Here is a 23,201-nt window from a genome sequence, read left to right as displayed (position 1 = left end):
GGGAGGTCCTCCAGCAGGCGCTTCCATGGAGGTTTCTGTTGTGCTTCCGTCTCCTTTTGGCAACATTACGTTGAAATAGAGTGCGCGGAGCGTAATGCAATCTAGGAGCAGTGATTCGCCAAACCTCTCTTATTGCAGTCACACACATTTCTTCTGAATTTATTTTGTAGTAACGAGTAACGAAGATGCTTAGTGGAAATATAGCGAAAAGTAAAAGTATACATTTTATCTAGGAAATGTAGTGGAGTAAAAGTGAAAGTTGACAAATTTAAATAGCGAAGTAAAGTACAGGTAGGGGAGAGTGGGGTAAGATGACCCAGTGGGTAAGTTGACCCACCCCCTGTTTCTGGGCAACTATGCAAATTTGGTGTAATGTGACCATACATTCTGAAGGACTCCATCATTTGTAATTTTTTGTGAAGAGAAGAAGCACATGGGACAAGAGATAAGTTGTTTTTTTTACAAAAACACTTATTTGCTTTGCTAAAGTTGATTTTCTGCATTTCAGGTATACTCACTGTTGTGCCAAAGCAAATTTATCTAGGTTTAAAGTTGTGTAGGGTACATTTTGGTGATTTGTCAACATATAAAACCATGTGAATCATCAAGCTAAAAGTTAGCCTGAATTGCTAAGCTAGGCCATTTTTACCAAAATGGTGGCTATGAGGCAAAGTGAGCCAGATGAGATGATGTGGGGTAAATTGAACCAGTGGTTGGATCAATGAAGACACCTTTGCAGAGTTCTTTGAACATCTGGTTCAGCATACCAAGTGCTCCTCTGACCATCTCATAGTGCTACTACTTGATTTAAGCAAAGAGAAAGGGGATTGTTGTGCTCACAATTCCACCCCACACATCTCATCGCCTGCAGCTTCTGGACAAGAGTGTCTATGGTCAATTCAAGACCAATTACAGCCAGCATACTGTACCACATCCCTGTATGTGTGAACGAGGCTTTCATGTCAGCAATGACACCATGGAATATCTGTTCTGGATTCAGGTCCACAGGGATTTTTCTTTACAACAGAGATATTTTCTCTGATGCAGAGTTTGAACCATCCATGGTGTCAGACAGACCAAACCCTGATGTGCTGTCTACTTCTGTAGATCAACCCATGGTTTCAACCTCCACCTCTATGTAGGATCTGTCCCACTGAATGATGTGCTGAAGAAGCTTCCTAAACCTCAAAAGGTTGGACTTCAACTTTAACTGGTTTGTTTTGTGTTGTTTGAGGTAGCTTTAATAAATTACATTGTTTGGAAAGGTAAGTGTATTGTTAAATATCTTTTTTAAAAGTTTTGTTTTGTATTATACTTGCATAAAATAGGATGGTCAATTTACCCCCAAATGGCTCAATTTACCCACTGACTGGGATCAACTTACCCCTAGCCTGGGGTAAGTTGAGTCACATGAACACTTTTTTTTCTGAGGTCATATTTTCAAGGATCTATGTCATAGGTGCATTCTTATATTTTCAGTTGATAGGCAACATCCCAAATTAACAGTAGATGTCTTCGTTTTACTTCTGTCTAAATTTCCCTTGCCTGGAGATCCACATAATTAAAATCTGGCTCATCTTACCCCACTCTCCCCTACTTCAGTAACAAAGTATTTTTACTCCGTTACATTACAACACTGGATGGTATGAGTGTGCTTTTATAACGTGAAGTGTGAATAAGTATTGGCTCCAGTTGTGTGCAATCAGAATTTGAGTAAGCATGCATGAACTTGTTGATTGCTGTTGGGTGTTGTAATCCTGTTTGTAGACCATGCCTGAGTTTTGGGATTTGTAGTCAACAACCATGCTTGTAGTCCGCTCTTTGTTCCCTGGAGTGGCGAGCAACAACTTTTCTTTCACTAACATTAAAAGGAGACAAAAATTGTTAGTCAAGTGATGTACATTATACATCAATGTTCTGCCAATCAAGTTGTTGCTAATATTATGTATATAGAATAATTTCTAAATTGTTAATATACACCCACCAGCTATTTTATTATATAATAGACCTGCTCATGAAATATATTACCAGCTATTTAATCAAGCTAATTATGTGTTTAATAAAATCAAACAATGTGAAATATCAGAATTAGGAGAATGTGATCTTAGTAACTTTGACATGGATCAATGTTGAACCATGTTCAACATTGTTCAAACCATCAGTTCAAAGTTTGGCATGTCTATGTTGACAGCAATAGTGTGTCAACTGTTTGGTTGAGTTTGAATCACAAATGTTTGTTTTGTGATCAATGGTCAATAAATCAAGGATTGCAACTCAAAGATTGGTGTAATTCATATAAGAAAAGACAGGGTATTAACAAAAGCTGAAATGTTACCAATTTTTTTTAAAAATGTCCCTTGACCTTGCCCCCTTTTTGCAGGTTTTTCGCCTACATGACCTACCCAACAAAATGTGGTACAGCTCCCACGTACTTTGACACACAGGGGAAAGAAGAGATTCTCTAGTTTCAGAAACTAGTTTCAGATTGATTCTAGGCCTTACTGGCACAAAGTTACAGAGGCTAGAATGGAAGGTTTTCATTTCTGCCTGGGTTGTTTACATGATAAACTGATTAATCTTATTTTTCTGGAACATGTTACGGACCAAATAACAACTGAGGGTCATAGCCACATGTCTTGGCTTTCACCAAAAAAAATTTCAAGTCAAAAGACCCAAAAATGGCTTCAATAAAAATATTTTTCTACGGACATGGTCGTCTGGTGCAGCGTTTTTGTGTACTTGTTTACTGTATAACTTTGAATTAAAAGACTGCATGCTCAGTTTAAAAGGCCTAAAACAAGCAGAGACTCTCTCTCTACTACTCTGCTGTGAAAACAGGCCTGTAACTTGACACCCTGAGCTGTGAGAGTGACAAAAGGTCAAGGATTACGCAAGAATTCTCCTGCGCAGCTTTTTCACGCAGATCCAGGGAGCAGAGAGGGGGGTTGCAGCATATCGTTGGAATCGTCTGCTTATTGGCTAAAGAGCTGTATAGGTCCCGACCCATTTCATTGCTATTGGAAGGAGTAATTGTCAGTCAAAGGCGGGTTCCCAAAAATGATGTCATGACATCATTGGCTTCCCAGCCGTCTATCTCTGCAATACAAGCACCGATTAGCTGAAGTGAGGGCTTGTTTGATTCGTTAGGCCCTGGGCTATAAACGTAAATTTATGACGTAAATTTAGAATTTTTGAATACCCCAATGAGAAGTTAGAGCGGCAAAACAAGATGATGGCGCACTACTGTTTCCAGTTTTCAGAACACTAACGGAATATTTGCGGCGCGATCAAAGCGTTTTGGATTAAAAGGTTTACAGATTTTAGTTCCTTGGACCTGTGTGGATTTTTGTGGATTATTTGTTTTGGAATATATTACCCCAGTGAAGAAAGGGACGCGTCTAAAGGTAAGGGAAAAACCGGTCTAGCGCCACCTAGGTCAGTTTTGTCCAAAAATGTTTTCTAATAGTATGAAGGCTGTGAATCATATTATGCTTTGTGTGTGGGCTTAAAAAAATATTGAGAGTATAAACTTTACTAGGTAAATAGGTTTTTTCGTGATTTTAGAGGATTTGATGCTTTAAAGATGAAATTAAGCTTGTTTCTGGGTCATCCCCTAGTGGTCACTTTGACTTCCTGTAACAAGTTTAATATCTAAAAAAATTATTTGAAATATTGGTGAACTTCCAATTATATTATAATTCGTTTAGTACTAGACTTAAATTCTGCCACATGTCAAATTATTTTCACTTTTATACAGTTAATTCACCTTTTCATCATGCATTCATTTCTTGATGAAAGAGAAGAAAGATAGCAATTATTCTAACAATATGTTTCCTTCTGCATATGCTATGTATTCAAGTGTCAATATTGACATTTATTCATGTTTAGTTCAGAAAGACATATTTAATATATTCCAATGCTTTTATATGCAGTTATATTTGTTGATTTTAGGAAGAAATAAGTCTGTTTTTGGCCCCTTTCCTGCTTTGTCTATTGACCTTCAACAGAATAAACATACAAAAGTCATTGCACTGCTTATGTATACATAATATCCATAATATTGTAAAAAAACAAACAAAAAAAAAACACACTACATGTCAACAGACTTTATAGCGTTTGCAATGTAGTTAAAATGCTATGAAGTAAATAAAATGCTCAAAATGGTTAATCATTAGTGAGAGGATAACAGCAGATGGACTTTTTTGGGCTAAGCGTCCTTTTAAAAAAGAAATCAAACATCAGTAATTGGCATTTGCGAAGGACTTCATCATGGTGGTCAGCTGGGTCCACACCAGGATAAGGCTACTGTTAGCCTGCTTTCTCTTGCATTCTGTTTTTGGACAAAAGAGAGGACTGTAAGGATTAAGATATTTTGGAAATTTAAAGACTTTGTCTTTTAGGTCATTTTTCATCTTGAATAGTGTAAGCATCAATTTGTGTGTGTGTGTGTGTGTGTGTGTGTGTGTGTGAGAGAGAGAGAGAGAGAGAGAGAGAGAGAGAGAGAGAGAGAGAGAGAGAGAGAGATGAGATATGAATTGATGCTGTAACTAAAGTGTTAAGCCTCAATATCTAAGTATCTACTATATCGAATAGATGTTATTAAACATTAACAAAAATCATTGTATCATCATTCTGTTGTCCTAGTAAAAAAGAGAGGGAATGAATATTGCTATTTTTAACATGCTAAAACCTTTTTGTGAATTTTCTTAATATGTCACACCCACAGGCGGAAGCAATTAACATCATATTATAAACTACACAGTAATTGTATTTGATGTGTGGAAAAAACATATTTATAAAGATATTGCAAGATTTCTACTTTTACATTTCTGAGGTGAGGCTAATTAAATAATCTTTGTGTTATAGCATATTATTGGAAAGAGTTTGGCCACAAACCGAAACTTTGTGTCAGCATTATTGTTTTTCTGTCAGCCAGTTTCTCCTTATTTTGAGCATTGTTCCTGTCTTTTTCCTACTGCCTGGTTTTATAGATAATTACTTTTTCTCACTTCACTTAAATACCAGAAGAAAATAAACATACTCCTCAGCTGAGATTATTAATCTACCATATAATACACTTTTTTCTGAAACATCTGTTTCACTGAACACCCGAGCAGTGCTGCAGACTCTCAACGAGCCTTTTGCCCATTCATGTCATCAACACCCTTCTGTAGATTGGCTGAATAAATTGCCTGCAGAAATGACAATGTGAATTCATGTGCATAGTGCTAAAGTCAGAAAAAGGAATTTCATCACTGCTCTCATTTTGTGGTAAGAAATCCAGATGATTTTTTAAAATATTTGTTTGTTTGTTTGTTTGTTTGTTTATTTATGATCATATTAATGCTTCTTGTGATTCCACATGGAACACATCTTCACAGGCTCCAAATGTTGAAGGTGAATCAGTGCAGGAGATTAAAGTAGAAGTCAAAGGAGAAAGTTTTATGATGACAGAGAAAAGGAAAGTGATGTTTAAATCTTATGACACACTGGTATTTATTCAGACGGATAAACCCATCTACAATCCAGGACAAACCGGTAAGTATCTGCAGTACTTAATGTCACATAAACTGTTTTATAAAGGTTTATAGATATAGGTTTATTTGTTGCTGATGCCGCAGCTCAAAACATTGCATTGTTTTTTAACAGTGAATTTCAGAATTGTCACTATGGATTCTAATTTTATTCCCCTTGAACAAAAGGTAGGAGAAAATGTCTAAGTTTTTCTACGCACAGATCAATTTAACTATCTTGTTTCACAGTAATTTTCTAATAAATTAATCTAGAGTGTTAATGTACATGATAATATTAGAAATAGTCTTAGCAGGTTCTTAACTGTGTACTGTCATATTCTCCTTTACAGTACAGCTCAGTAATTCTGGAGGTAAACTATTGTTGACTTTTAATATTTGTACACATCAGTAGGTGACTCTTTATTTTCTCTCCTAAATATACAGGATAGTAAAAGTAACAGGATTAGTCAGTGGATGAATGTGTCCTCAACAGGTCTGATACTGCAGCTTTCTCATGAGCTAAATGCTGAGGCTCCAAATGGGTATTATTCTTTATCTGCCAAAATTGGAAAAAGGCTGATTTCACACAACTTTAAGGTGGAAAAATATGGTAAGTTACATAAATATCACATATTTTGTTTACTGTATTAACTAACATCATTTACTGTAACACAAATATGCATTAACTTTTAGTTTTACCCAAGTTTGAGATTACAGTGAATATACCAAAAGAGCACAGTGTTGTAGAGGAAGAACTGAAGCTGGAGATTTGTGGAAAGTGAGTAAAACCACTAAATTTATAAAAAGATGGAAAATGTTTTTCATATTTTCTTTACATTTAAAACATTTTGCATATTTTAAAACAAAGTACTGTACAAGAACAATATAACATTCACATCCAGTGAATATTCAGGACATGCCAGAGTAACCCGAAAAAATCAGTGTCTACATCAATGTCAATGCTTGTGGATTTTTAAGGTACACTTATGGACAGCCAGTACCTGGTGAAGCACTTGTGCAAGTGTGTCATAAATTTATTCAGATTCATTATTACCATCAGAATCCTCCAATGATTTCACCATGCATGGTTGAAACAGTAAATGTGCGTAAGTAACACTGTATTAAAGAGCATTATGTTTTTATCTCTATACTGATAAAGTTCTCACCTGGTATTTGTTTTTGTGTTTTCCAAATAGATGAGTCAGACTGGTTGTGTCTTTCATATACTGAATGTGTCAACTTTTATGAATTCTGAATTTGAAGATAATCTTGAAAACAATCTTAATGGTACTGTTATACTACAGAGGAAGGAACAGGTGAGTCAGTAACAGATCTCTTCCGAACAGAGATAAGGGAGACATAAAACACTTATTGTTCATTTTTAACTTAGTTATAATACTTATAATACTCTGTTATAAATATTGTTATTTTTGTTTAGAATTTTCCATGGCAAAATCTGAAATCATATCACTCGCATACCTAATTGGTAAAGTGGAACTTTTGGATTTACCAAAAACCTTTGAATGGGAGAAACTTATAGAAGGAAATGTAAGATTTTCTTGATTTTAAATTTACTTTGGTCCACTAATTTTTCTATTATTTTTATTTTATTATTTTTGCCAGCCTTGGCAAAATTACAGCATTTTGACTTTTCCTGGTCAACAGATTAAAGTTACTACCTACAGCGGAACACCAATTCCTAACAAGACGGTGTATCTTTTAGAAGGTCACTGGTTTTCTATTAAGATAATGCTCAATCTCACTACAGGCAGTAATGGATTAGCAAACTTCTCGTTTGCATCGCCTGAACATCCTAAAACAGAGATGGTGTTGAAGGTATGATATGCTGACCTAAGCACTCACAAAATGATCATCATAAAAAAGTAATATTACATTTAAATCTTAAAATCAAAGATTCTGTTTTTTGTTTGTTGTTATCCAGGCAAGTGTCTATACAGAGCAAACATATAAATACAAAAAAACATTCTTTTCAACTGCGGAGACACATATACATCTGCTCCAACCTGCTACACCTTACAGTCCAGTGTACAGTGAACTGTCAATAGACAGCTCAGAAGAACCATTTAAATGTGGTGCTGAAATTCCCATAACAATTAACTACTATATTCTTGGGGAAACTACTGAAAGTTACAGTATTGATCTTATATACATGGTAAGTACATGCAGTAAAATTGTATGATTTTTGAGATTGCTTTCTGTCATCTGCATTATCGTTTCTAGGTTACGACCGTAACCCTAGTTCCCTGAGGAACGAGACACTGTGTCGAAACACTATGGGAACGCCAGTGCGTGACCGCGCTCTGAAGCACGTGTGTAATCTGACCAATAGGCGTTGGAACGTGACGTCATCGGCGGGTGACGTCGCGTAAACAGGAAGCTACAAATGGCTGCAAGATGGACAAGACGCTAGCTCCTGCGAGAGAAGGTAAGTGCCACAGGGATGCAGGGAGTGTGGCACAGAGACGCAGCGTCTCGTTCCGCAGGGAACTAGGGTTACGGTCGTAACCTGGAGACGTTCCCTTTCGGAACTCGAACTGCGTCGAAACGCTATGGGAACGAGTGTCCGATCACGCCACACTGACCAGACCCTGCCTTAGAGAGTGAGGGCCTTGGCATCTGCACGTAGGACAGAGGAGCCCGGGGTGGCTCTGAGGTCAAGGTCATAGAACCTGACGAAGGTCAGAGGGTTGGACCAACCCGCAGCGCCACAGATGCCACTCCAGCAGACTAGGCCGTAGAGGCCGCCACACTCCGGATGGAGTGAGTTCGGACCCCGAACGGTGCGGAGAAGCCAGTGGGCTTGTGAGCCGATGATCGCATCCACTACCCATCTGCTCAACATCTGCATAGTGGCTGGGAAACTTTTCCTGTCAGGGCCGTAGCAGACGAGTAGCTGCACCGATTCTCTCCACGGACTCGTCCTGCGGAGGTAAGTGACCAGTGCTTGCACTGGACACAGTCAGTTCTATCGCTTCTGTTCGGGGGCTGTAAATGGAGGAAGCTCTGGAGCGGAGAAGGGTCTCTACTACCTCGGTAGAGAGACCAGCCACTATGAACTGTGCCCCCTCAGGGGCCACAGCCACAGCCTCCACAGCTCTGGGCGGGGGTGCACCAGGGTTCCGCCCACCTGTGCGAAGAGATCTCTCCTGGGAGGAATTTCCCACGGAGGGCCCTCGAGTAGGGACACCATATCCACAAACCCTGGCTTGCCCGGCCATCGAGGTGCTACCAGGAGGAGATGGACTCCATCCCGGCAAACTCTCTCCAGAACTCCAGGGAGCAGTGCAATCGGAGGAAAGGCGTACAGGCTCGTGTAGCCTCGGCCACATGGCATCCAGACCTAACGGGGCTGGGTAAGAGAGAGAGAACCAGAGGGGACAGTGCGAGGTCTCCCGGGTCACAAACAGATCCACCTGGGCTCTGTAGAACCTCCGCCATATGAACTCCACTACCTCGGGGTGGAGACGCCATTCCCCAGGCCTCGGCCCCTGCCTCAACAGGGCATCTGCTCTGATATTCAACCGTCCCGTGATATAAATGGCCCTCAAAGAGAGGAGTCTGTCCCAAGACCACAAGAGGACCACTCGTGCTAGCTTGTACAAAGGGCGAGATCGGAGGCCCACTTGGTGGTTGATGTAGGAGACCACCGCAGTATTGTCCATGCGGACCAATACATGGCAATCTTGCAGGTCCAGGAGGAAGTGTTTTAACCTCAAAAACACCGCCATCATCTCACAGCTGGCCTCTGACCCACTCAGAGCAGCTGGGGCCAAGCCCTGCAGCTGATGGCGCCTCGTGAGAGGCGGCAGACCCTCCCCCTACACAACAAACCTTTGGGTGGAAAGGTGGGGAGCGAGCTGCTGGAGGGAAGCCGCGCCCTGAAGCACATATTGTGGCAGGGCTGACAGACCGGCCTCCATGACCCAAACGGCCGGAGCCACGTACTGTGGCCGTTGACACCTCCTGAGAGGCGGCAGGTCTCCCCCATCCGTACCGAGACTTTGGGCGGAAGCGGAGGGAGGTGCCCGCTGGAGGGGGGCCGTGCTCTGGAGCACATCCTGTGTCAGAGCCAATGGCCTAGCGCCCCGGTGGTGCAGGGGAGGGATGGGGCACACCTCACCGTCACGTGAGGTGTGCCCCATCCCCCCAACCATAGACCGTCAGGATCTACGCACCACTGCCCGTATGTCGGAGGCGAGAGTGACCCTCAGGTCACCCTGCTCTGTCCTGGGCCTAGAGCTGTCTCTGGAAGGACCAGGCTGGGGCTGCCGCCGAACAGCCCAACGAGATCGCTGAGGGAGGTACTGCTGAAACGCAGCCGACTGCTTTTTAGACTTCTGGAACTTGTGTACGACTGCCGTTTCAGCGTCTCCAAACAGTCCAGGAGGAGCCATCGGTGCATCCAGTAGCACAGCTCGATCCTTGTCCGGGAGGTCGGACAAGGTGAGCCACAGATGCCTTTCTGTAGCCACCAGGACCGCCATGGAACACCCAACGGCCCGCGCCGTGTGCTTCGTGGCCCGAAGAGTCAAGTCGGCAGTGCGACGCAACTCCTCAATATCAGCGGTCCCGGAGCTAAGTCCCTAATCCAAATCACTCGGCAAGAGCGGGACCGGAGCCGCGAGGGAGAGCGCTCTTCTCGAAGAGCGCTCTCCGGGGGCGAAGCGTGCACATAGCCATGTAGCTGCAATGCGAGCAATCGACTACCTCGAGAGCCGATTGTGCATGCTCCACTCCCACGCAAACAACGCATCGATCGTGCGAATCCTTCCCGGTAATAAAACGGGGACACGGAAAACACACTTTCGGAATTTTTGTCTGCCAGCCATCACTCGATCAGAAAAACACAGTATCAGAAAAACAGCGCTTACCTGAACGAGCAGAAGCTAGCGTCTTGTCCATCTCGCAGCCATTTGTAGCTTCCTGTTTACGCGATGTCACCCGCCGATGACGTCACGTCCCGACGCCTATTGGTCAGATTACACACGTGGTTCAGAGCGCGGTCACGCAGGGGCGTTCCCATAGCATTTCGACGCAGCTCGAGTTCTGAAAGGGAACTAACTTGCTGTAACTCCATATATAATACACTGGACAATTATTATATTTTTTCTCTCTCTGATTCAGGTCTTGTCTAAAGGAGCCATAGTCCATCATGGGCATGAGACAGTTGAAGTGGAAGCATATACAGATCTCAGAAAAGGAAAAACCTCATTTAAACTATCTGTTATTACTGAGCTGGCTCCTGCCCAGTGAGAACGTCATTGTAGCTAGAAGGAATTTTGATGTTGAAAAGGGTTTAAGAAATAAGGTAATGCTAGCACCTTCCAGGTTTGATGTTGTTTTTTTTAAATGTTCATTAGTTATTGACTTGTATTAGATTTCGACTCAACATGAATGTTGAACATATGGAAACTTTTTTTTCTTTGGTGGACTCCAGGTTTCACTACAGTTCTCTCCCTCTAAAGCAATTCCAGGTGAGAAGAACAGGTCTCAGCCCATCCTGAGTCACTGTGTGGCCTCAGTGCTATAGATCAGAGTGTCTTAATCTTGGAGTCCAACAAACGGCTAGACACTGACCTACCTAATCTCAAATCTGATTGTCATTTTACAGTATATGTTTTGATAAACCTTGACCAGGAATTATTTACTAAAAATCTAAGAATAAATAAGCTTAAAATTAAAATGTCAAAATAACAAAAACCTAAAAAATGTTGATCGTCATTTTATAGCAACACCATTCTAATACATAACATTTTTAATAGATTTTAGTTGCTGAAACTAAGGCTTTAGTTTTCATGAAATGTAAAGAGCAGGTATTGCATTACTGTTTAGAGTTTGATGTCTTCTTGATCCTTAGCAGTGTAATTATATTAGTCCTGGATCCTGTTCCAGTGAGGCAGAAGGTATGACAAAAAGGCAGGAAAATCAGTCCTTGGATAACCACAAATCAGGCACACAGGGAAAGCACAGTTCAGAAATAAGGAAATAAAATACACAACACTTCATCACAAGAGCAGCTGGAGGAATCTTTAATAATTATCTAGACAAAAAGTTCAAAAGCATAGAACAAAATCATAATCTGAAAACAAACAAGGGTTAGGTGATCAGCAAACAAAATAATATAGCAAGAACAAAAACAGAAACATTAATAAAGGCTTAGTATTGACAGGCAACAATGGTAACTAAATGAATGTTTAAATAGACAAACTAATCACAGGGAAAACTGAAAGAGATGAGAATAATCATAACACATTAGGATTAGCCAGTTACATGCAGGTGTGGAGACATGACATAAATCAGCTTGCATTGCTCTGCCTTGACTGCCCTACACTTTTTATTCCATATTTAGTGCTATTGTTATATTTGAACATTCATCCGTTTTATTATGTCAGTAACATATGTATAATATAAATAAATAAAAACTATGTAAGTAACATTTTTCAATTACTGGCTTATCCATCTAGAAGGAAGGATGAATTGGTGTGTTTACAAGGGTTCATTTCTTTTAGCTGTCATATCCAGTTTTAAATAAATTAAGAAATGAAACATGACAGGAGGTAATGATGATAATAATAATAATAATTCATGCCCAGGGTGGTGTGATACAACTTAATGTGAAGCACAGTGAAAAAGCCTGAAAGCAACAGTCAGGATAACAACAGACACAAATATAGTAATGTATTTTATTGCATATTGAGGTAAAATAAGTTAAATAAAATAACGTAAGTTGTAAGTAACATATTTATGTTAATGTAAAATGTAATCATACATGCACAAGGCCACAAAGTAATTTTTGTGTATTTTGAGATGTATTGCATTATCTTATAATAAAGACAAACTGTATCTCCCTTAGATATTTAATTTGTTGCCAGTGAAAACGTTATCAGAATATCCATATGGGGTTGAAGATGTTGAAGAAGGCTGCTTGCATGTAAGACGTCGACGGGATGTGTTACTTGACCTTGCTTACAATACATTAAAGGTAAATGATAGCTTGCATTTAAAAAGTTGCATAACTGTTTACTGAAATGTGTATGTGTATGGATGTTTTAACAGTATAACAACATATCTACAGTGTAAATCATTAGTAACAGAAAATAGTATGTGCAAAATATTATGTGTCTGGTTCACTTGAGGCACTGGTGAATTATTTTATGGTCTTATATGTATAACCTTGAGATTCATGTACAGTATACAAGCACTGATTTCAGGGTGGCATGAAAACCTAAAATGTTTTGTGCAACCTGGACACTCTTTTTTTTGTACAACTATGTGGCATCCTTATCCTAGATCACCATGGGTTTATTCATCCATAGTTTTTGCAAGTCTACTTTTTTACATACTTTTGACATGTGTAAATGCATAAATATTTAGAAATATATAGGCACAATATTTGGACAAGGTATTGATATTTTAGCTCCCTGTCACAGTAAATTGGTTTTGAAATTAAATAATGAATATAAGCTAACATTCAGCCTTTTTAGTATTAATATGAGGGTATTTACAGGACAATCTTCCACTTGTTGAAACAATGCATGAAATCTGATCACAAGTGGTCAGTGAAGACTCATTAATAATGTCAGTGAATGGCTATGTTTCTTGGTTGTCCACTTGTTATCTGATCAACCAGGATGCATATTAATGCCAGGTGTGAATGGCCTCTGTATAGGCTTTTAACCGACAATGGGGATGGAGTCCTCACCCTTTTAATATCACAACTGGTCCTGAGCCTGTCTATAGATATATGATTTGTATTATGCATTGTATATGTAACCTTTGGTTAAAGTATCAAGAATGAGAAAGGACCGACTACGCCACCTGGGTTACCCAGGAAAATAAGTTAAACAAAAAAAAAAAGAATAATTAAACCAAAAAGAAATTACAATAATATGAAGGACCCTGCTGGTTCGGATATACAAAAAAAAAATACAAATTTATTTTACAAAAAAACATACTTTAAAATATCATGTACAGTCTACCGGTTAATTACCCACAGTTTAGAAGAAACTAGATTGGATCCACCTTTACAGAAGGGACAAATCACAATAAATCAGTGCATAATATTTAACATCTCGATAAACCAAAAAAAAAAAATCAGGATAAACCAAAAATAAGACACAAATATACTCTCCCTCTGTTAAGCCTCACTAATCACAGTTCATCATCTGATAGTCGTAGGTGGATATGCAAGTCAATGGGGCAGAACAATTTTTACAAACACTCTGTAAATCAGCAGTTCAAAGCGGCAACATTCGCACGGCCGGAGTGCAAACCAGTAATGAATCAAGTTTATAAAACACTCTGAGAAATATACATAAATATAATAAAACAGCAAAAAACAAAACACAAAAACAGCGAACAGCAGTAAGCAGAACGGCAACTAACAAAACAGCAGCTGACGAAACAGCAGCTGACGAAACAGCAGCTGACGCTCTTTGGTCGCACCAGGGGAAAGCAACAGGAAAATATAAGCCGAAAGACCTTTTCTGCCCACACAGCATGCACACAGGAGAGAAATCAAAGCGGCCCACTCAAATGTGCTTTTTATAAAGCCACTAACACGCCGCACTAATTGCGTGACACAGGTGTGCTCAATGTCAATGCACCGCTCAGCAGCAGTGGTCGTGTCTTCGGACCCAAAATCTACCCATCAAAATAAAAACAAACAAACCTAAAGATATTGCACTTGTCACATTCTACCCCCTAGTTTTAAATTTGTCGACCTGATGACATTAACTCCAAGGCCTAAAGAGGGTGGAAACACTGTTAGTTACTGTTATTTGAGAGCTTACAATACCCCCTCTACGCCCCACTGTCTCTGGCAAGTGATGGACATTGGGATGGTAGCCTGCAGTTGTTCGAGTATTCCAACGTAATGATGCTCTTATAGTACATTTACATTTACGGCATTTAGCAGACACCCTTATCCAGAGTGACTTACAACTGAGCAACTGAGGGTTAAGGGCCTTGCTCAGGGGCCCAGTAGTGGCAGCTTGGTGGACCTGGGGTTCGAACCCATGACCTTCCGATCAGTAGCCCAACACCTTAACCACTGAGCTACCACATCCCCGACATAGTAGTAGGCACTATGTCCTCTGATGCTACTGAAGGATCACTAAACAAGGAATCATGGTCCGGAGGAGGCTCAAGATCAGGGACACTCCTAGGTGAGATGGAAATACCCTCAGGGGCTCGAGGCAGGGATGGAGCACAAAAAGGAGGCGGTGGTGGTGGTGAACGAATAATGGGTGCTATACACCAACTGAACTTAAAGCATCATCCTGTACTCTCTGATCATATCATATCGTTCTTTTCTATGGTATGGAAGACTGGAAATCAAGAAGACTGGAAGAACAGACCAGGAGGAGGAGAAAAAAATATGCTCCTAATAAGCCGGTCCAGGCTGGAAGCTATCCTGCTGGGCCCGAGTTTGGGCGGAATCATTCTGTCACACCGGGAGGAGGAAGACAGACCCAGATACAGGATAGCTTCAAATAAATAGGGTTTAATAAATAATAATGCACTGCACTGAGTTCTTACAATTTGAAACTATTTGGTTTATTAAGTCATTTTTATAATTCACTACACTGATTTTTTATGTCATCTTATCATCTTACAGGGAGCGGGGCTGAAGATGGCAACAAATTTGGTTGTTAGACACCCTGAATGTTTGATGTACAACGACATGCAATATGACGACTTACAAGATGAATATGATGGCACATCATATGCATATTATAGTATGCCTTCTCATATTATGTATATTACATTATAATGCATAATACAATAAATAATTTGTACTACTAATATACTAGATTTATGTGGATAGCTCTTATTCTGTATTAATTAGTCTCATAGATCAAAAGGTTACTACATACTAATTATTTATGTCTTTGCTCATTTTCGGTGGACTACACGGTAAAAGGTGGTTCTGGTTTTGGAGGCACACATTATGAATTTTCATCACTAGATTTTGAACCCATTGAGACAGTTCGCAAAATCTTCCCAGAAACTTGGATATGGGAATTGTCTGAAGTGGGGTTAGTGAATCAGCATATTTACAAATTTGTCTGCAATGTACTATTTGAATTTCAATCTATTACAGATACAAGATATCAAAAATGAAAGTGAATGTACTTATTTCTCAGATAAGGAATGTCTACAGTGGTTGTTGCAATGCAAGTTGTCTTTTTGACAATATGTAACAGAAATTGAGTACAGTGATTCTCCGCAGGGACTCTGGATCTGTACAGCTTCCACTCACTGTTCCTGACACCATCACCACTTGGGAGACTGAGGCTTTCTGCGTGTCCTCTATAGGTCTGGGTCTCGCTCCTCCTGTTCAGCTCACAGTGTTTCAGCCCTTCTTCCTGGAACTCTCGTTGCCTTACTCCATTACACGGGGAGAGGTTTTTGAGCTGAAGGCCACTGTTTTCAATTATCTTTCCAAATGCATTATGGTACTTTATTTCTGAGATTAGATCCTTACAAGTATTGTGACGTTTGAGATGCACAGTAAATTAATCACCTGTGTCTCATTGACAGGTTAAAGTGACTCCAGCCCCTTCCTCAGACTACACTCTTGAAAAATCTTCTGATGGCGAGTATTCATCCTGTCTGTGTGCAAATGGAAGAAAGAACTTCAAATGGACTCTGATTCCCTCTGTGCTTGGTCAGTCAACAATTTCAGACTCATAATCATGGAGCTCGATATTTTCTTTTGCCAGTGCCAGCCTTGTTTGAGTGTATACAGGCCTATTCTTAGCTTTAGTTGGGTTAAAACAAATATTTATTTTTTTATATTTACGTTATTATAATTATATGATGTTGATAAATTAATGCATATTTGTAGGTAGGCAAAATATTGAGGAATTCTTACTTATTACACTTTACATTCATGAGCTATATATCTGCACAGTCACTGGTTTGATGAAGCAAAGATTTAAAGCTCTACAAAGTATGAATCTACAAGTTGTCCAAATAGTCACGAAGGACGATCATCTACAATATATAATATAAATAAAGATGTATAGATGTAAACAGTACATGAACAATATATAAATCTGTAGCCCTACTGTAACTGTGTGCAACTTTTTAATGGTTAAAAGACAAACTTCAAAATGGTTAAAATGGATAAAATTTCATGAAGCTTCTAAAAGATGAGTAAAAGATTTATTGTATAAACAAAATGCATTTTTTAATTCGGAGTATATCTTCATAATGTGCTTAAAATAGAAACAGAAATAACATGTAAAAAGAGATACCAATGAAAATATAACACAAAACATAACATATGGTGTCACACAGCATAGTTTTTGAATCTGTAGACCTGAGGTCCAATGCAGATTATTTATGTTGGAGACTTAAGGACATTTGTAGCCCAATGGACATAAAAATATCTCATCCTTGTGACTTTTACTCTGTTTTTGTTTTTTTCCTTACCTAATTATATATTATAAATATTACATAAACACATATTTGCTTCAATGGACTTTTCTTTAATTATAATTGCCATATTGTTTTCACCTCTTATTATACAGGAGTCTTGAATGTGACAGTGAGTGCAGAGGCAGAACAATCTCAGACTGTGTGTGATAATGAGATAGTGAGTGTTCCAGAGAGAGGCCGTATTGACACAGTTACACGAAGACTCATTGTAAAGGTCAGTGTCTTGTAAAAAAAGCGTAACTTTAAATCTGTAAACCTTTTCTTTGTTAGGTTATGAACTAATAATATTATTTCCCTTTAGGCTGAAGGAACTGAGAAAACAAAGAGCCAGAGTTGGTTATTATGCCCACAAGGTTAGACTTGCAAATATGTTTTCAGTTGAATTTTATTTGGTTGGTTTACAAATGATGCATACAAGGTTTTACTGCTCAATATTGATGAAGTTGACTTTCATCTTATAAACAGGCAACAGTGTTTCAGAAGAGCTGGAGCTGATTCTTCCTGAGGACATAATAGCAGGATCAGCACAAGCTTCTGTTTCAGTGCTTGGTAATACATGAAACATTAAGAGAACAAAAAAATAATAAATACAACTGAATGTAGCGATTTTGGCTCGCGAAGCAAGGTAAATATTTATAAGTAACTATAACGTGTTATAGTGACTCTAAATATTTTAACCTAAGTTGAAAATGGAATGGTAATGGAATTAACGTTACACTTATTTGGTCTGTTCGTCCGGCGAACAGGCCATGTATCCTTTATTAATTCTATGAAGGCGGTATCTTCCTGGCCAAGAAAGATTTGCTTCCCTTTTTACTTTATACCGTAATTTAAATTTCATTAACTTAATAGAGCATGTAGTTCAGACCAGATGTTGCAGGTACCTCAATTTGTGAGCGATACTCAGAGACAATCACTTATGGCGCAAAAATATGACATTTAATGGATGAGACAAACACAACATAAAACTAACTACACAAACAAACAAAAGAAATAGGGAAAACGAAGATAAAATTAAAATAAAACAAAAGAAATTAAAATTGGGGAAAGGGAGGAAGAGACTGGAAAGAAGAAATTAGAGAAAGGAAAGAAAGGAATGGCAAGCTTAAACCTCAAAATTAATCACACCCTAACTAGGAAATCGTCACAGAAACTTAAATTCACCTTATGATTCAATGAAAGATTCCTACTTAAAATTACGCATCTAAATTGGTTGGTAGAGGAAACGGTTACTTGCATTGGCTTACTACACAAGAGTCCGGATGCAACAGAGAAATCTCTGAAAAGTCCGAAAGGGTGGGGTCAGACGTTCTTCCAAGTTCTCCTGAAGATCAGAGCAATTGTCGTTCTTGGAAGTGAAGGTTGCTGGAACTTCTTTGAAGGAAGATGGAGTCGTCTCCAAGCTGTTCCGGAAGTCTGACCACGGATTAGTGGCGTTTATGACAATTTAAAGGTCGTGAACTCCACCCATCTTTGGGGAGATGACCAATACTTCGGTCAGGATTTTGGAGGGAAAAACTCCCTTTGTTTCAGGTGTCTGTGGGCGTGGTTTAGCTATCAAACTTTTAGATGACTTTAAAGTTTGATCCAGGGTGTATTAAGACGGTATGGCGCCTTTCGTGCTCAAATAAAATACACCGTTGTTTAAGAAAACGAGTAACTGATAATTTTGTGGTCACTTGGATACTAAACATGAAGGGTAATGACGGTATAAAGGCAGCGGTACATTACATACATAGATCAGTAATCGAAGGGTAACTGATGTTAATACGATATTGTGTTCTTATAAAGGCAAAGAAACCAAAATGAAACATAAAACAAGATGCACTTTCATTAGGGAAGTAAAAAGAAAACGATAGCTTCGTATACATTCTGACATCAGACCTTAAAGGGGCATACAGCATTAGAACAGGTATACGTTAACATGCCATGATCAGTAATTAGAGTGTAATGGATGTTAAATACAATGTTGTTTCTGACACATGAATAAAATACACTCTTGTCAGGAAATTAAGGAGCAAATAATTTTAAGTCAGGCAAGCCTGCTAAAAGAAGAAACACATTACAAAAAGGGTTATAAGAATGAGAACCTTAGAGTATCTTATCTTCGGGTTTTATTAGTAAAAGGAATGTCTCATTGTGTTTTGTGTGTGTGTGTGTGTGTGTGTGTGTGTGCTGTTTGAGGGCCCCAGAGAAGCCGCATGGGGTTATCTGGTCTTTGTGTAGGCTCCAGTCATTCTGGAGCCAGGTGTGTGTGTGTGTAAAACTGGGTTGCTCATCGGTTAATTAGATGTTGAAATTTAGGGTGCCTGGGACATGAAATCTAAAATGACCTGTACCAGATGCTACATGAATAATAAAAGAATTTGTCTTAACACCCACTTATGCTAATGAATACGAACAAACAAGACATGCTTCAATAAGAGCTCCAACAAAGTATAATAAAGAAAGGAAAGTTGCTTGCTGAGCACACATTGCTTTGCGATGAAATTGCCATAAATGCTACATAATACATTTATTTACAAGAAGTGTTGGAACAGCATTGTCCTTGGTCCTTGGTCTGGCACTGTCACAGGGAACTCGTGCTACATGGGTTACAGATGTATTCAATAGAAAATACACAAGAAACTGATTGGATATTAAATTTCATCATAATTATTCAATATGTTGCTCTTTTACAGTTTCAGTCCTAAATTTCTGACAATCTGAGCTATAATTATTTTCTATGAAAATCAAGGCCAATGTGAGGATATTCATGAACCCTAGTTTACAATCCTAATCTAATCTAACCTTAAATGTTGTTTATCATACTTTGTCTGTGTTCTACTGACTTTTTTTTTCAGTATAAGGAAGTGCAAGGCCAGCCTCTCTATTGGGCACTGAACTCAAAACTATACATTTCTAGTTTAAATAAGAAGTAGTGCAATGGAGCTTCTATACATTCAAAACAACTATATGTTTTGTCAAACATCTTTTTAGCTAAACAGATAAATTATTCTGTTCTTTTGTAGGAGACATACTTGGCCGTGCATTAAAAAATCTGGATGGCCTACTAAGGATGCCATATGGCTGTGGAGAACAAAACATTGCTCTTCTCGCCCCAAATATCTACATTCTTCAGTATCTAGAGAACACTGAGCAGCTCACCACAGATATCCGTGAGAAGGCTAATGGTTTCCTTAAGAGTGGTAAGTGAGCTTTCTTTGACTTGTTACAGTCATTACTATTAACTCTAAACAGACTTCTGCACTAGAATTAAAATCATTTGATTTTACACAGGATACCAGAGGCAACTTAACTATAAACATATAAATGGGGCATATAGCACATTTGGCAGGGGATCAGGGAACACGTGGTAAGATTTTCTTAAACCAAACCATCACTTACCTAGTGTGCATTAGTTATTATGAATTTTTATATAATTCTGGAATGTACAAAAATATTTTTACAAATACATCTCCACCAGGTTAACTGCTTTTGTCTTGAGGACGTTTGGCAAAGCACAACGTTACATCTTTATTGATCCAGAAATCATTAACAGTGCAAAGAAATGGCTCATACAAATGCAGGGAACAGATGGATGTTTTATACAACAGGGAAATCTGTTCAATAACAGAATGAAGGTACGTATGTTACTAGGCCAGTTCATACTACAAACAAATTTCTGAATCATTCTTTTAATTTCATTTATATTGACATATCATGCATATCATTATAACGTATTATAGGGTGGTGTAAATGACCATGTGACTATTACCGCCTACATCACTGCATCATTGCTAGAATTGGGGAATACAGTCCAGGTAAGAGCATGATACTATTCACATCTCACATTTTTGCTACATTTACAATAAAATGAATCTAATCTAAATCTCATTCACATTCATGAATTCAGCCAGGGGAGTACAGATTTAATAAAGATAAATTGTGGTGGTTAAATTGAATATTTGTTCCAGCCTCTTAATTGATAGGTTCTGCTGATAATGATTTATACACTTTTTTATTGTAGAATCCTTTTGTACAAAATGGATTATTGTGCCTCAAGTCTACTACTGGTAACCTGACCAACACCTACACCACTGCACTGTTGGCCTACACTTTCAGTCTGGCAGGAGAGAATGAAATTCGGGAACGGCTACTAAAAGAGTTGGATGACGTTGCAATTTCAGGAGGTACAGAATTATTGGAAGAATTTGTAACACTAATATTTGTAACAAATAAAACAAACTACATTTCTGCAAGTAAAATTACTGAATGTAGTTATTAGAAATAGAAAAATGTTATTGCAAACTATGTATGAAGGAGCATACAGTATATGGATTAAACTATGCCACATTCTAAGCCTTTAGGACGGACAAACAGAATTTATGACATAACTGAGCCTTGCAAGAGCCACAGGGTTTTATGACAGTAAAAGTTGCTTTCTAAATGCTTGCTTATGGATTTGAAATTCTTTTATTTTAGATGGTTGTCTTCACTGGTCTCAGTCAGCATTAGATGATTCCAGCTCATTGTCAGTGGAAATCAGTTCCTACGTGCTCCTAGCTGTTCTCACTACAGGTCAACTCACTGCTGCTGAATTGGGCTACGCTAATAGGATAGTCAGCTGGCTCGTGAAACAGCAAAATCCCTATGGAGGCTTTTCATCCACCCAGGTAACCGATTAAACTGCATTGTTCCCTTTTGTTTGGTCTGCAGTTGTAATGAATCGATGTATACATTTTATAGCATTATTTAAAGGACTGTTTTTAATCAGGACACAGTCGTGGCCCTCCAAGCTCTGGCTCTGTACTCCACTAAAGTGTTCAGCTCAGAAGGCTCTAGCACAGTAACTGTAAAGTCTGCAGCTGGACACAGTCACAACTTTGATGTGAATCAGAACAACAAGTTACTGTACCAAGAAAGATCATTGCAGGATGTTCCTGGTAAATACAGCATTGATGTGAAGGGCTCCACCTGTGTATCAGTGCAGGTCAGTACATCTGATGCTTCCTGTGTTACAACCCGTTTTTTTATGAAGTGATTGTATAAGCACTGACTGCCCAGAGGTTCACGAACAAAACCTTTTAAAGTCTATTCAAAATATGTTTTCCATTGATTGCTTTTAGTTTATTAAATTAAATCCCTGCTTGCAGACATCACTTTTCTACAATATCCCCACACCTACTGAAATCAGTACACTGAGCATTACAGCAAAGACTGAGGGAAACTGCACAAAATCATTTGGACACACTTTGTCCCTGAAGTTCATTGTTGGGTAAGAATAAATGTGTAATAAATCTTTGTCACAAAGAAAGAAAAGAACTGGTAATTGATGCCTTCATGGTATAAGCAAACAGTCGATTGCTGTAAAATATTTCATGTATATAATATATTATTCTCTCATGACACTTTATTGTGGATACTACTGAAGTTAATGACTTTTGTTTTTTCAGATATAATGGAGCACTAAACAGCACTAACATGATCATAGTGGACATAAAACTCTTATCAGGGTTCACAGCAGATCCTGCTGAAGTAAGGAGTAGGAACGTTGCTTAGATTTCTGTAATATACATGTCTAGATAAACAGACATGCAAATGCCTGGGTAATGAAATGGTAACATTAGAATTATTATTAATTTTGTTTTTTTTGTAGATGGAAAGAGGACTTTTGGTTGAACGGGTTGATTCTAAAGAGGACCATATTATCATGTATATCAAAGAGGTAAGAGGATAATATTTATACGATACTTATCATTACCTATATTACAACTGTGCAGTATGTCCTGCCCAAGAAACATGTTTGTATGATTTATTACACACATAAACATATATGATTTAGTGTGTTTACTATATGATGTCTGCTTTGTCTCCAACAGCTACAAAAGAATTTTCCTATAAACTATGAGCTACACACTAAGCAGGTGCTTCCTGTCAAGAATCTCAAGCCAGCGGTTATCAAAGTTTACGATTATTACCAAACAAGTAAGATTTTCTAGGATTGCATTATTTAAGCAGTTACTGAAACTCTGTTTTTATCATTAACTGATTTTAAACATATTTCCTCCAGGTGACGAGTCTGAGACAGAGTACACTTCTCCCTGTGTGTAGGGTTTTATATTGGGACAGAAGATGCAGAAAAATCCTTTGCCTATCTGCTGTATGATGGTCTTTGTTTCTCATTAAGAATTTTCGTTGTTGAAATAAAAATACCCTTTAAACTCTTTATATGTTGCT

The 23,201-nt window shown here is 38.6% G+C and overlaps 1 pseudogene; it reads left to right on the top strand.

Annotated features, from left to right (window-relative positions):
* The first annotated feature begins 653 nt into the window (after positions 1-653).
* On the top strand, positions 654-23,190 carry LOC113661228 (annotated as a pseudogene).
* The last annotated feature ends 11 nt before the right edge of the window (positions 23,191-23,201 follow it).

Source organism: Tachysurus fulvidraco, chromosome 11 (assembly GCF_022655615.1).
Source record: "Tachysurus fulvidraco isolate hzauxx_2018 chromosome 11, HZAU_PFXX_2.0, whole genome shotgun sequence".
NCBI classification, from domain to species: domain Eukaryota; kingdom Metazoa; phylum Chordata; class Actinopteri; order Siluriformes; family Bagridae; genus Tachysurus; species Tachysurus fulvidraco.
Note: the sequence above shows the minus strand (reverse complement) of the source record. Positions and strands in the feature narration are given on the sequence as shown.